Raw genomic sequence first — 14,324 nt, forward strand, 5'->3', positions numbered from 1 at the left:
AGGGATTGGTTTTGGATCTTTGATCAAATATAAGTAGGCTGTAGATGTTTGGATTGATTTCTGGTTTTTCTATTCTCTTCCATTAGTCTATCCATCTGTGTCTCTACCAGTACCATGCTGTTTTGATAACAACTACCCGGTAGTATGCCCTGAAATCTGGTATTGTGATGCCTCTGGCTTTGTTTTTGTTGTACAAAATTGCTTTGGCTATTTGAGGTCTCCTGTGTCTCGATATGAATTTCAGCATTATTTTCTCCAGATCTGAGAAGAAGGTCTTCGGTATCTTGATTGGTATTGCATTGAATGTATAAATTGCTTTTGGGAGAATAGACATTTTGATAATATTGATTCTTCTAATCCATGAGCATGGAAGATTTCTCCATTTTCTGGTATCCTCTTCTATTTCTTTCTGTAAGGTTTTGTAATTTTCATCGTAGAGATCTTTAATGTCCTTGGTTAAGTTTATTCCAAGGTATTTGATTGTGTTTGTAGCTATTGTGAATGGGATTGATCTTAGAAGTTCTTTCTCAGCTGTGGCATTGCCTGTGTATACAAAGACTGTTGATTTTTGTGCATTGATTTTGTATCCTGCTACTTTGCCAAACTCTTCTATGAGTTCCAATAGTCTCTTAGTAGAGTTCTTTGGGTCCCCTAAATACAGAATCATATCATCTGCAAAGAGGGATAGTTTGAGTTCTTCCTTCCCAATTTGTATCCCTTTAATTTCTTTATCTTGCCTAATAGCTCTGGCTAAAACTTCCAGAACTATATTGAATAGCAGTGGTGAGAGTGGGCATCCCTGTCTGGTACCAGATCTCAGCGGAAATGCTTCCAACTTTTCCCCATTCAATAGGATGTTGGCTGTGGGTTTTTCATAAATTGCTTTGATTATATTGAGGAATGTTCCTTCCATACCCAGTTTGCTTAGAGTTGCTCATCATGAAAGGGTGTTGTGTTTTATCAAATGCTTTCTCTGTTTCTATTGAGATAATCATATGGTTTTTCTTCTGCAGTCTGTTAATGTGGTATATCACATTGATTGTTTTGCAAACGTTGAACCATCCCTGCATAACAGGGATAAATCCCACTTGGTCTGGGTGGATGATTTTTCTGATGTGTTGTTGCAATCTATTGGCCAGAATTTTATTGAGGATTTTTGCATCTATGTTCATCAGGGATATTGGTCTGTAATTCTCTTTCAATGCTGCATCTTTTTCCGGCTTAGGAATTAAGGTGATGCTGGCTTCATAGAAAGAATTTGGGAGGAACCCCTCTTTTTCAATTGTTCTGATAGTTGGAGAAGAATTGGAGTTAGTTCTTCTCTAAATGCCTGGTGGAATTCAGCAGTGAATCCATCTGGTCCTGGGCTTTTCTTTTTCGGGAGGGCCTTTATAACTGTTTCAAATTCTGTCTCAGTTATGGGTCTGTTTAGGTTTTCTATGTCTTCCTGGCTCAATTTAGGTAGGTTGTATGTGTCCAGAAATCTGTCCATTTCTGATAGATTTCCCTGTTTGCTGGCATACAAGTCCTTGTAGTAATTTCTGATAATTCTTTTTATTTCTGTGGTGTCTGTTGTTACGTTTCCTTTTTCATCTCTGATTTTATTGATTTGGGTCTTTTCTCTTGTTTTTTTTTTAGTTATTTGGGCCAATGGGGTGTCAATTTTGTTTATTTTTTCAAAAAACCAGCTCCACAATTGGCTGATTTTTTGTAATTTTTTTTTGATTCAATCCTGTTGATTTATTCTCTGATTTTAATTATTTCTCTTCCCCTACTAGATTTGGGTTTGGTTTGCTGCAGATTTTCAAGATCCTTGAGATGACTTGAAAGCTCATCTATTTGGTGCCTTTCCAATTTCTTGATGTAGGCACCTATTGCTATAAACTTTCCTCTTAACACTGCTTTTGTTGTATCCCATAAGTTTTGGTATATTGTGCTGTTAACCTCATTTTCTTCCAGAAAATTTTTGATTTCTCTTTTAATTTCTTCTATGACCCATTGTTCATTCAGGATCATTTTGTTCAATCTCCATGTGTTTGTATATTTTCTAGGGATTCCCGAGTTGCTAATTTCCAACTTCATTCCTTTGTGGTCTGAGAAGCTACATGATATGATTCTAATTCTTTTGAATTTGCTGAGACTTGCTTTATGGCCTTGTAGGTGGTCAATCCTAGAGAAGGTTCCACGTACTGCTGAGAAGAACGTAAATGCTTTCTGTGTAGGATAAAAAGTTCTGTAGATATCTGTTAGATCCGTTTGGGCCATAGTGTCGTTTAAATCTATTATATCCTTGTTGATCTTCTGTCCTGTTGATCTGTTTATCTCTGAGAATGGAGTATTGAAGTCCCCCAGTACCATTGTATTGGGGTCTAAGTCTCCCTTTAAGTCCCTTAACAAGTCTTTTAAATAAACCGGTGCCCTGTAATTAGGTGCATATATTTGATAATTGTTAGATCTTCCTGTTGAATTGATCCCTTAATCATTAAATATTGCCCCTCTTTGTCTCTCCTAACAGTTTTTGTGGTAAAGTTTATGTTGTCCAATATTAAGATGGCTACACCCACTCTTTTTTCATTTCTGTCATCATGGTATATCTTTTTCCAGCCTTTCACTTTCAGTCTGTATGCATCATTGTTGGAAAGAAGTGTTTCTTGTAAGCAGCAAATAGATGGGTTTTGTTCCTTAACCCAATCAGCCAATCAGTTTCTTTTAACTGGAGAGTTGAGGCCATTAACATTCAATGTGACTATTGAGAAGGAGTAACTTTGCCCTGCCATTTGCCAAAGATATTTTCTAATATATGCTTTGAGATTCCTGTGATCTTTTGCTGTGAGGTTTCCTTCCTTTACCTTCTTTCATATTGGAGACCGTGTTTCTGTGTGTAACACATCTTTAAGCATCTTTTGCAGGGCTGGATGAGTGGCCACAAATTCTTTCAATTTCTGTTTGCTATGAAAGGTCTTTATTTCACCTTCATTCACAAATGAGAGCTTTGCAGGATATAATATTCTGGGCTGGCAGTTTTTCTCTCTTAGTACCTGGGCTATGTCTCGCCATTTTCTCCTAGCCTATAGGGTTTCTGGTGAGATGTCAGCTGAGTCTAATTGGAGATCCTCTGAGAGCAATCTGACGATTCTCTCTTGAGCATTTTAGGATCTTTTCTTTATGTTTCACTGTGGTGAGTTTAATTACAATGTGTTGTGTTGAGGATCTCTTTTGGTCATATTTATTAGGGGTTCTATGAGCTTCCTGTACTAGGATGTCTCTGTCCTTCTCCAAACCCAGGAAGTTCTCTGCAAGTATCTCACTAAAAAGGCCTTCTAATCCTTTCTCTCTCTCCATGCCTTCAGGAACTCCTAGAACCCGAATGTTCGGTTTTTTAATATTATCTTATAGATTCCCAACAATATTTTTTAGATTTCTGATTTCCTCTTTTTTTCTTTGGTTTGCCTGTTTCCTTTCCTGTTCTCTGTCTTCTATGTCCAATATTCTCTCTTCTGCTTCACCCATTTTGTTTTTAAGGCTCTCTAATATGTTTGTCATTTGATCTATTGAGTCCTTCATTTCATTATGGTTTCTTGTCACTATCACAGTTTCATGTTCTACTAGTTGTTTCATTTCATTTTGATTCCTCCTTGATATTTCATTTTCACGTGAGAGATTTTCTATCTTGTCCATTAAGGATTTCTGTAGTTCAAGAATTTGTTTTTGAGAATTTCTTAATGTTCTTATCAACTTTTTGAGATCTGCTTGTTGCATATCCTCTATCTCTACATCTTCATAATCTTGAATTTGGGTGTCTTGTTCATTTGGGGGCATCATAGTGTTACCTCGGTTTTTGCGCTTGTTGTTTGGCCTTTTGGAGATAATCTTTGTTTTTTTGTTTTTTGTTTTTTGCTGTGGTGTTTTTTTCTCATTATACTATGCCTCTAGATTAAGTGGGCTGTCTGCTTTGATGGATCATTAGAGGCTGTGATGGGTGTAGCCAGAGAGCTCTGTTTGATTCTTCAGGTTTAAGGGTGTGCCAAAGGTGACTCACCCAGATTGTTCTCTCCCTCGCCTGCTCTCTCTCTCTCTCTTTTTTTTTTTTCTTTTTCGACTCAGTTGGGAAGTAATTCCGCACAGCTGAGTGGAATTGAGGGTAGTTGAATTCTGGCCTCTGTGGGTATTCATTTGATCTACCCCTGGGACCACACAAAGAGTTTATGCAGCCCTCAATGTGTTCTCAAATTTCTCCACAGTCCCAAGGTTACCGAGTTTGTGTATTCAGTGAGTTCTCTTGCCACCCCTTGGATTTTCACAGTCTCAGATCATTAGCTCCACCTACTTTCACTAGATTCTAACCTCCTGTTATTTCTCCTGACCAGAGTCAAGTTTTTCTGCTTGGCTACTCAAGGTTGCTGCTTTACATATGTAAAATGGTGCCTGCTCTTTGTTTTGCTCGGCTTTGTAAGGTGAGTGGAGAGAGAGAGGCTAGTGTCTGTGCTGGTTCCCCTTATTTATTCTTTCTTTTTTTTTTCTCTCCTCCAGTCAGCCTGGTGAACTTTCCCCATTGGGGCCTCAGGCCTCGTTCTGCCTTTCCCCGCCAATGTCTCGGGTCTGAAGTTTTTGTCTTACCTCCCCTTTCTGCGTTGGTAAGATTCTGCGGCTTGGCTCCCGCGACTGAGCTTCCACATGGTGGGCTCCCCATAGGTCCTCTGTGTCACATCCACTAGATCCGGAAGCATTTCCTCTGCAGTTTTTTCTTGAGTCTTTTCCTGAGGCTTCAGTAACTCCACTTTTATTAAACTATCTTTTCCCGGACTATTGGTGCGCGCCCTCACTATCTGCCATCTTGACTCCGCCCCCTAAGTGCTTATTCTAATTGTATAATTTGCAAAGAATAAGCTTATGAACATTGTATTTTTAAAATGACCAGAAACGGTGTTGTCAAAATTAGAACCCAACCTTTTTGATAGAAAACACATATTCTTTACAAAAATCATGAATAACCACAGTTACTTTCCACATGAAATTGAGACTCATGTATTCAAGCACTTAAAAACATAATAACCAAAAAATTGATGGGATTTGCGTTAAAAGTTTCACTCAGTTTTAAATACACGGGGATGAATTTGTGTTTGTATTTTATACTTGCATTTCAAATATCTTGGCTTATCCATTTATTCAAACTTCCTTAGCTTTAAATACATTCAAAGTTGACCTTTTAAATTTTTTGTGCTTTACTTACTGGCTGACAATATGGTCTATTATGATAACATATTCTGTGAGCATTTCAAAAGAATATATATTCTGAATTAACTTGGTAAAATGGTCTACAAATGCCAATTTAATACTATGAGTTGATGGTTTCATTATTTTCTGTAGACCCTTTAATTCTCTATTAGTTCTTTCAACTATTGAATTAGACAAAAATATCAATATTTCCACAAATATGTATTTATATATAAATGTAATATATTCATTGTGGAATGAATATGTATGGTATATGTTCACATATATTACAGCTATATTGATTGGTTTATATATAATTAAGCTGGCTAAATCTTATTCATTATTGAAAGTATTGCTATATAAAGGTATGCTCTCTGTTCCTGGAAATTTATTTCCCAATTTAATTTACATAATAATAATAATAATGATAATAATATTGTCACCCCTACTTCCTTTTGATTAAATTTTGCATATTTTCCACTTTACCTTTATATTTGAAGTGAGTTTATAACATATAATGAGTATTCAAACATTTCTTAGAAATGCATATTATGAAAAAGGTACATGTGAATATTAAGTTTTCACACCAAAATAAATTTATTTTAAGTTCACTTTCCATGAACTTTTTGAAGTACCCTTCTAAATCAGACTATATTCTTTATTCAGTTTTCTCAATGCTTGCCTTTTAATAGACATGTTTGAGATTTTTCACTTAATGAAATTACTGATATGCTAGGACTTAAATATTCCCTTTTAAATATTTTTGTTTGTTTTTTTTTTCCATTTTTTCCTGCATTCATGTGGATAACCTGAACAATTTCTGGAACTTTTTTTTTGTATTTGTCTAGAGTGTTTTTAGCTCTTTCTATCATGTTTTACTTGTTTTTCTAGGCTTCACATTATATAGAAATAACACTGCTGGCCACTTCTACCATAAATTTTCCAATTCACATAAAGTACCGAAATATTATCTCCTTTACATCTCTTTATCTTCCATTGTTTAAAATATATCTTCTACATATATTTATATCTACACCAGGTATTGTTACATTGCAATTTTGGCTTCAATCATAAAATATAACCTTCAAAACTCAAGAGGCAAAGAATAGTCAATTGTGCTTACCTAGATTTTTACTTTCCAGTGTCATCTTCCTTTCTCATACGCCAGTGTTACTTTAAATATATCATTTTTTATATAAATTCCTTTGGCCATTTAGAGTAGAGCTTTAGGTGAACAAATTCTCTTTTTCTGAGAATATCTTGATTTTGCCTTTCTTCCTTGAAGGATTTGCTCATCAAATATAGGAATCTGAGTTAACTGGGTTTTTTTCTTTTTTTTATTTATTTGACAGATAGATAGTGAGAGAGAGAGAGAGAGAGAGAGAGAGAGAGAGAGAGAGAGAGATCTTCCTTCCATTGGTTCACTCCCCAAATGGCCACAACGGCCAGCACTGCACTGATCTGAAGCCAGTAGTCAGGTGCTTCTCCCTGGTCTCCCATGTGGGTGCAGGGGCCCAAGCACTTGGGCATTCCTCCACTACCTCCCAGGGCCACAGCAGAGAGCTGGACTGGAAGAGGAGCAACCAGAACTAAAACACAGTGCCCATATGGGATACTGGTGCCACAGGCATAGGATTAACCAAGTGAGCCATGGTGCTGGCCCTGGATTTTTTTTTCTATACCTAAGAAATATTGTGTCACTTGCTTTGAACTCAATAGTTTCTTATGGGAAATCTGTTGTCATTCATCTTTTTTCTGTAAGTTTACAATTATCTTTTTCTCTGGTTTCTTTCTTTTTTTTGCTTAGTTTTAGTTTTTATTTCATTTTAATTATATTTAAAGTATACAAATTTCATGCACTATATATATATATATATATATATATATATATAGGTACATAGTGATTCTTCCCACTATAGCCTCCCTCTACCCTTCTTCCTTCTCTCTTTCCCATTCTTAATATTTCCAGAGATCTATTTTCAGCTTACTTTTCTCTCATAAACTTATGGGGGGGCGGAAATTCTGTAATCCAAAAGTTATACTTCCAAAATTTATACTTATTAAATAAAATTTTTCTAAAAAAAATTCAAAATAATTAACCTGACAGTAAGTAAAGCGTTCAACAAACAGTATGAGGGGAAAAAAAAACACACAAAACAAAGCACTATTTCTCAACAATAGAGACAATATGTGTCAACAACCATCAAATCTCAAAATGTCAATTTCACTCCTACACATTTTAGATACTCTGTCGGTTAATACAGATCAGGGAATGCATATGGCATTTGTCTTTTGGGGACTGGCTAATTTCACAATAATGGTTTATAATGTAGATATTTTTCAGTATAATGGTTTCCAGTTGCATCCATTTTGTTGCAAATGACAAGATTTCATTTTATTTTTACAGCTGAGTAGTACTCCATAGTAGGCCAGCGCCGCGGCTCAATAGGCTAATCCTTCGGCTGCAGCGCTGGCACACCAGGTTCTAGTCCCGGTCGGGGCGCCGGATTCTGTCCCGGTTGCCCCTCTTCTAGGCCAGCTCTCTGCTATGAACCAGCAGTGCAGTGGAGGATGGCCCAAGTCCTTGGGCCCTGCACCCACATGGGAGACCAGGAGAAGCACCTGGCTCCTGGCTTTGGATCAGCGTGGTGTGCCTGCCACAGTGCGCCAGCAGTAGCAGCCATTGGAGGGTGAACCAACGGCAAAAGGAAGACCTTTCTCTCTGTCTCTCTCTCTCACTGTCCACTCTGCATTGTCAAAAAAAAAAGTACTCCATAGTGTATATATACCATAATTTCTTTATCCAGTCCATAGTTGATGTACATCTGTGTTTATTTCATATCTTAACTATTGTGAATTGAGCTAGAACAAATATGGGGTGCAGATAACTATTTCATTTCCCTTGCGTAAACTCCCAGGAGTGGAATTGTTGAGTCATACAGTACATCTATTTCTAACTTTCTGAGGTAATTCCATAGTGTCTTCTACAATGCCTGCCCCAGTTTACATTCCCACAAACAGTGGATTAGGGTACATTTTTCTCCATATCCTCATCAGCATTTATTTTTTTTTATTTCTGCATGAGAATCATTCTAACTTGGGAGAGGAGAAATGTCATTATGTTTTTTATTTATATTTCACTAATGGCTAGTGATCCTAAGTATTTTTTTTTTGACAGGCAGAGTGGATAGTGAGAGAGAGAGACAGAGAGAAAGGTCTTCTTTTTGCCGTTGGTTCACCCTCCAATGGCCGCTGCAGCCAGCGAATCACGCTGATCCAAAGCTTGGAGCCAGGTGCTTCTCCTGGTCTCCCATGCGGGTGCAGGGCCCAAGCACTTGGGCCATCCTCCACTGCCTTCCCAGGCCCTAGCAGAGAGCTGGCCTGGAAGAGGGGCAACTGGGATATAATCCGGCACCCCAACTGGGACTAGAACCCGGTATGCCGGTGCCGCAAGGTGGAGGATTAGCCTGTTGAGCCATGGCGCCGGCCCTAAATATGTTTTCTTTTGTCTTTTGGCTATTATTTTCTTCTTTTGAAAAATTCCTGTTTAACTCCTTTGCCCACTTCTTAAATGGATTGTTTCTTTTGCTATTGTGGAGTTTCTTTAGCTGTTTACAGATTCTGGATATTAATCCTTTATCAGTTGCATAGCTTGCAAATATTTCCTCCCATTCTGTCAGTTAATTCTCACTTTGCTAAGTGTTTCTTTTACAGTGCAGAAGCTTCTCAGCTTGACGTAATCCCATTTGTGAATTTCAGCTTTGATTGCCTGTGCTTCTTGGGTCTTTCCTAGAATTCTTTGCCTATTACAATATCTTGCAGTCTTTCCCCAATATTCTATAATGATTTGATGCTATCTGGTTATAGATTTAGATCCTTCATCCATATTGAGTTGATTTTTGTATAAGGTATAATGTGGGGATCTTGTTCATGCTTCTGCAGGTGGAGATCCAATTTTCCCTGCACTATATGTTGAAAAGACTGTTTTTTCTCCAGGGATTGATTTTAGCTGCTCTGTCAAAGATTACATGGTTGTAGATGCATGGATTAATTTCTGGAGCATTATATCTGTTCCATTGGTCTACATGTCTATTTTTTTTTGCCAGCACCAGGCTGTTTGAATTATAACTGCCTTGTAATATATCATATAATCTGGTATTGTGATGCCTCTGGCTTTGTTCAAAGTCTTCCATATCTAGTTTTTAAAAATTCAATTATAGTGTATCTTGGCTAGGATATTTATGGATTTATCTTGTTAGAGATTTCTTCCTTTTCTTGAGTTTGCAGGTTTAAGTCTCTTGCCAAATTTAAATTTTCAGCCTTGTTTGTATTTCCACTTCTTCATCCTCACCTTCTTTCTCATACTTATTCTGAAATGTTGATAGCATATGAGTAATGTAACCTATGCAATTGTTCCACAGTTTGTTGACAGTACTCAATCTAACTTCTTTTTATTGTCCAGACTAAGTATATTTTATTGCTGTTTCTTCCAGTATTTTTATTCTCTAAAGTTCCCATTTCCTACTTACTCAAACCCAATTACTCAGCTTTTTATTACACATACTATATTTTTTCAGTTACAAAATTTCCATTTGGTTCTTGCATGTATCTTTTATTTCTGTGCTGAATCATTATATATTTTCATTTGTTTCCTACATGTTCATAATTGTTAATTGAGTTGTTTGTATATAGCAACTTTAAAATCTTTCTAATATGTTAACATCTCTTTTGTCTTGGTGCTGAATATTTTTCAGCTTGAAAATGTTCTCTTTCTTAATATTATGAAAAGTTATTTTATTGAAACCATTTTGAAATTGATTTTATAACTGACTTGTATAATGTCCAGCCATTGTGGGTCTTATTTAAACATTTAGTTTTAGCTGAATGTGTTTAACCTTTTTTCCAAAGTGGGGGGGTGAGACACTATCTCATTGCTGACAGATTGAAACAGAACTCCAAGTTCAACTCAGTCTCTGATGTTTCATTGATCATTTTATTTTTATTGGATCCCTAATTTTATTCACACCTTGAGCAGCTGTTGATGTGAACAAATGCATACCATATTCTCAAATTATAACAAATATTCTTCTATGGTAATTCTATTTGGGAGGCAGAATAATCCTATTCTAATGGCACTGTTATATTTTTTAGCAGTTGGAATCAATCACTTAATGAAAAAACAGTATCTCTTGCATGTATTAATGTTGGGTTCTTTATATCCTTCCATGTCCTCTAACACTACATATAGGACTACATATTTCTTGGGGTGATACACTTTATGTTTTGTTCCCACAGTGCTAACTATACTAATTGTCAGGAACTACATCCTCTGAAGTGATATGAAAAGGTTATAGCAAAAGGAGAAGAGCAAGATGGACCCTCAGAATAGTAGGTCCTGGAGATAACATCTGAACATCTTTCTGTTTGACACAAGTCTTGCCTTTCTGCTCTATGGTTGCAGATTTCTTAAATTATGAATTTTCTTCGTAGCTTCTTGTTAGTGCACATAGATTTTTTTTCAGGAATCCAGCATGTGTGGCACTTAACTATTATTCTAATTCTAGTCAACCAGTCCCCATTTATCAACTGTTGGACTAGGTAAACTAAGTGTTCAATTGTAATGCAAAACTTTAAATCTTTCTTTTCCATTGTATTCCTGACTTTTGGTTTGTTGCTTGATTTTTGTTGTTTTTAAGGAAGTTAGGAGAATCTACACATCTAAACAACTGATTAAATGCCATTTTAAACTTTAATAAATAACCTCTGCTGTTACAAAATATTATAGCAAACTGATAAGGAAAGAGTGAGTTAACTAAGATCAAATTTAGAAGTGATGACTTTCATATACCTTCCAAAGGCATATATGCATGTAGACTATGCACTGAAATGAAGATGCCTGGCTATTCAGAAAGTTATACTAAGAAGAAGTACCACATCCTCTATTTATCAGATTAAACCTGAAAAAAAAAAAGAATGCAAAATGACTGACGTAGGATTAAAAACCAGGAAAATAAAAGAGTCAGAAAGTTTTCTGAAAACCTTAAACATATATTTGATTGTTTAAAACATAGCAAATCTGGAAATCATTAGGAAATTTTATAATAAAACTATAAAAATGGAATGTTTTTCTGTAACCAAAACAAAAATTAGATGTGATTTCTATGGTGGCTATATATTAAAAATATGTAGTATCTATAAAAATAAATAAAATGATTAGAGATATTGGGGCATGCAATAGAATTAGATTAATATTTTCATTTTAAATATTTGAATATTGAAAGATAACAAAATTGTATAAATTAGTAAATAGTGCTTATATAGTTATTTATATAGTTATATATATTATGATTGACATGCATAATAAATAGAAAGTGACTCCACCTCTGGAGGTGTCTCAGAAAAGATATATGTTTGTTTGTTTATTTATTTATTCCACAAATACAGTGTACTGTATTAGGTGGTGGCAATACTGATGGTGAACAAAGAGAATAATTTGCAATTTTAAAGCACTTACAGACAAAATATATAAATGAATAAATCAAAACTAACACTATTTTAGAGATTGGAAATTGCTATAATGAAAATAAATCAATAAAATAAGATACAGGGAGATGGAATAACTAACTGTTTAAAAATAATTATTCAATCAGTCTTCCTTGAGAAAATAATAGTTAAACAAAGACCTGAATGAAATAAAAGCAAGAATGAGACAGAGATTGGGAGATATTGAAAGGTATAAGGAGAGGAAATAGAAGGAGAGGAAAATGTGAAGGCATAGAGTTAGGAGAATCATAATCTTAAGAAAGGCAAACCCATTGAAGTTGGAGAGGAATGAGAGAATGGAAAAGACATAAAAAATGCTGGCCAAATGCCAGGTTAATAGAGGGTTCAGTGAGGATTTAGATTTTATTCTAATTGTGTTCAGAAACTGTCGGGAATGATCAACAGGAAAATGATGTATATTTTTAAAGAGTCACTCTGGCTGTGGGACAAGAAAAACAAAATCTGGGAAAACAGACTGATTATAACCACGTAGAACAAGCAGTAGACTGAGACTGAATTCCAAGGAAAGTCTACGGTGTTTTAAAATAGAAGTGACAGACATAGAGGTGAATACACTCAAAAAGAGTTAAACATATCTTCAAGATGTAGCAGAAAGCATTTGCTAATGTATTTGAGCATCCTTCAACAGAGACAGGAGTTGAAGATATACCTAGGATTTTGATGTACACATCCAAGAAAAACTAATTCCAAAATTAATTTTATCAATGATAAATTAGAGTATCATGAATAGCTATTAAGTAAAGGCAATGAACAGTCAAGCTTTAATTGTAAAAATAGGGAAAAAACTAACTAATAAATAATAAGCTCTATTTTATCGTAACCATCCGTCTTCAATTTGTGAGAATATTGTCTTTATTCTTGTGATGTTATAAATGTTTTGAATATAAATGTTTTGAATGTTATGGTAGATGTGTTGGGTAGATGGATTACAAACTAATTTAAAAACTCTGCTTTTAAGTAAGATTGACATATTTTTTATATGTGCCAACTCTCATTTCTCACTGAATTGATTTATATAGAAAGCAATAATTCTTTGTATTTGGTGATCTGTCATGATAGTGTTTCTCTTCAAAAAATCATCTCTAACATGTGTGGACGGTTTAGTTATGTTGTCCCACATAAATGATTATATTAATATCTACGTACATACCATCTTGCATATATAAATACTGCAATGGCTGTAGCTCATTTTTGAATGGACTAGAACATAGTGCCAAGAAAGTGAAAGTCAAAGAGTTTGAAAATGGTAGGTGTACCACCTACGATGTTCATGAATTGTAGTCCACAGACCTCATTCTTAACCATCACTAAAACTTGCCATTTCTAAAAATTAGTCTACGTGATGAAGACACAGATGACCTTGAACACTTTTAGTCCATGTAACTTATCAAAGAGAACTCCTTGGATTTCACTGACATGATAATAATTATATTGAAAGGTGGTATTTGAAAAGTTAATGGATTTTAAATGGAACAGCAAAGAAATTTATCAATCCTGAAATCTGTCATTACCATTCATTTTCTTATTTTGGAAAAATGCCATTTAATTTGCTTTCCTAAATTAATTAACATTAAAAACAACGTGGACTTCTCAGATTGTGCCAAATAAGTAAAAATGGACTGAACTGCAGTTCTCTTAAGTGTGGAAACAATTTTCCTAATTAAGACACTAAGTTCATTTAAAATACTTGATTGCAGAAATATCATTCTTCCTTCTTAAATGATAAGGTAGTCTTAGATCTTTTTATAGAAAGATTGAGACAGAAATGATTTTATCTTAACATCTGATTTCATTTCCCAGAGCAAATATTAAAAATGTACAATAAGTATCCAGTTAGATCTCATGACTTTTTTCCCCAGATATGAAAACTGAGACCCTGTGAACTTAATTGACTTGCTTAAGCTCACATAATAATTCAGTGACCCTGTAAAATTACATAAAATCCAGGTTTTTCAAGTTCATTTAAAGTGATCTTTTAGATACATTGTTTCAAATTATTAAATCAGTAAATAAATCCCAAAGATTGTTCCCCAACATGCATCTTGCATTTTGTCTGTGAAAAGAAACAAGAAAATATAAGCAAGAAGAATATGTACAGATACCTGTGGGGGTGATTACTGTTTTAATCAGCTTTTGGAGACATTTAAGTAATTATCTTTCCAAAGGCAAGGGAATCGATGAACAGAATATTCATTCTCTTCATAGTTTATACATCCCTGACTACATTTTTTCTTCTCTCATTGTTCTCCCTCGTTGATGAATATATCTTTGCTTTGTAATGGATCTTATGTAGGTAAGAATTAGTGATAGTGCCTAGGTAATTTGCTAGTAAATATCTGTTAACCACTAACTCTTTTTATCATGCCGTATTTTATGGATTGGAAATTATAATTTTATAATCAGTTCAAAGACTTGATTATGACCTTCAAGGACTTTTATTCTTTTTGAAATATAAGATATGATAAAGCACAACAGCTACAGAACAATTAAAAGGGTGCACAAGTGGCAAAATTAAATAAGAATTTAGGTATACTTACTAGCAAAAC

The sequence above is a fragment of the Lepus europaeus genome, chromosome 9 (genome assembly GCF_033115175.1).
Source record: "Lepus europaeus isolate LE1 chromosome 9, mLepTim1.pri, whole genome shotgun sequence".
In the NCBI taxonomy this organism is placed as follows: Eukaryota; Metazoa; Chordata; class Mammalia; order Lagomorpha; family Leporidae; genus Lepus; species Lepus europaeus.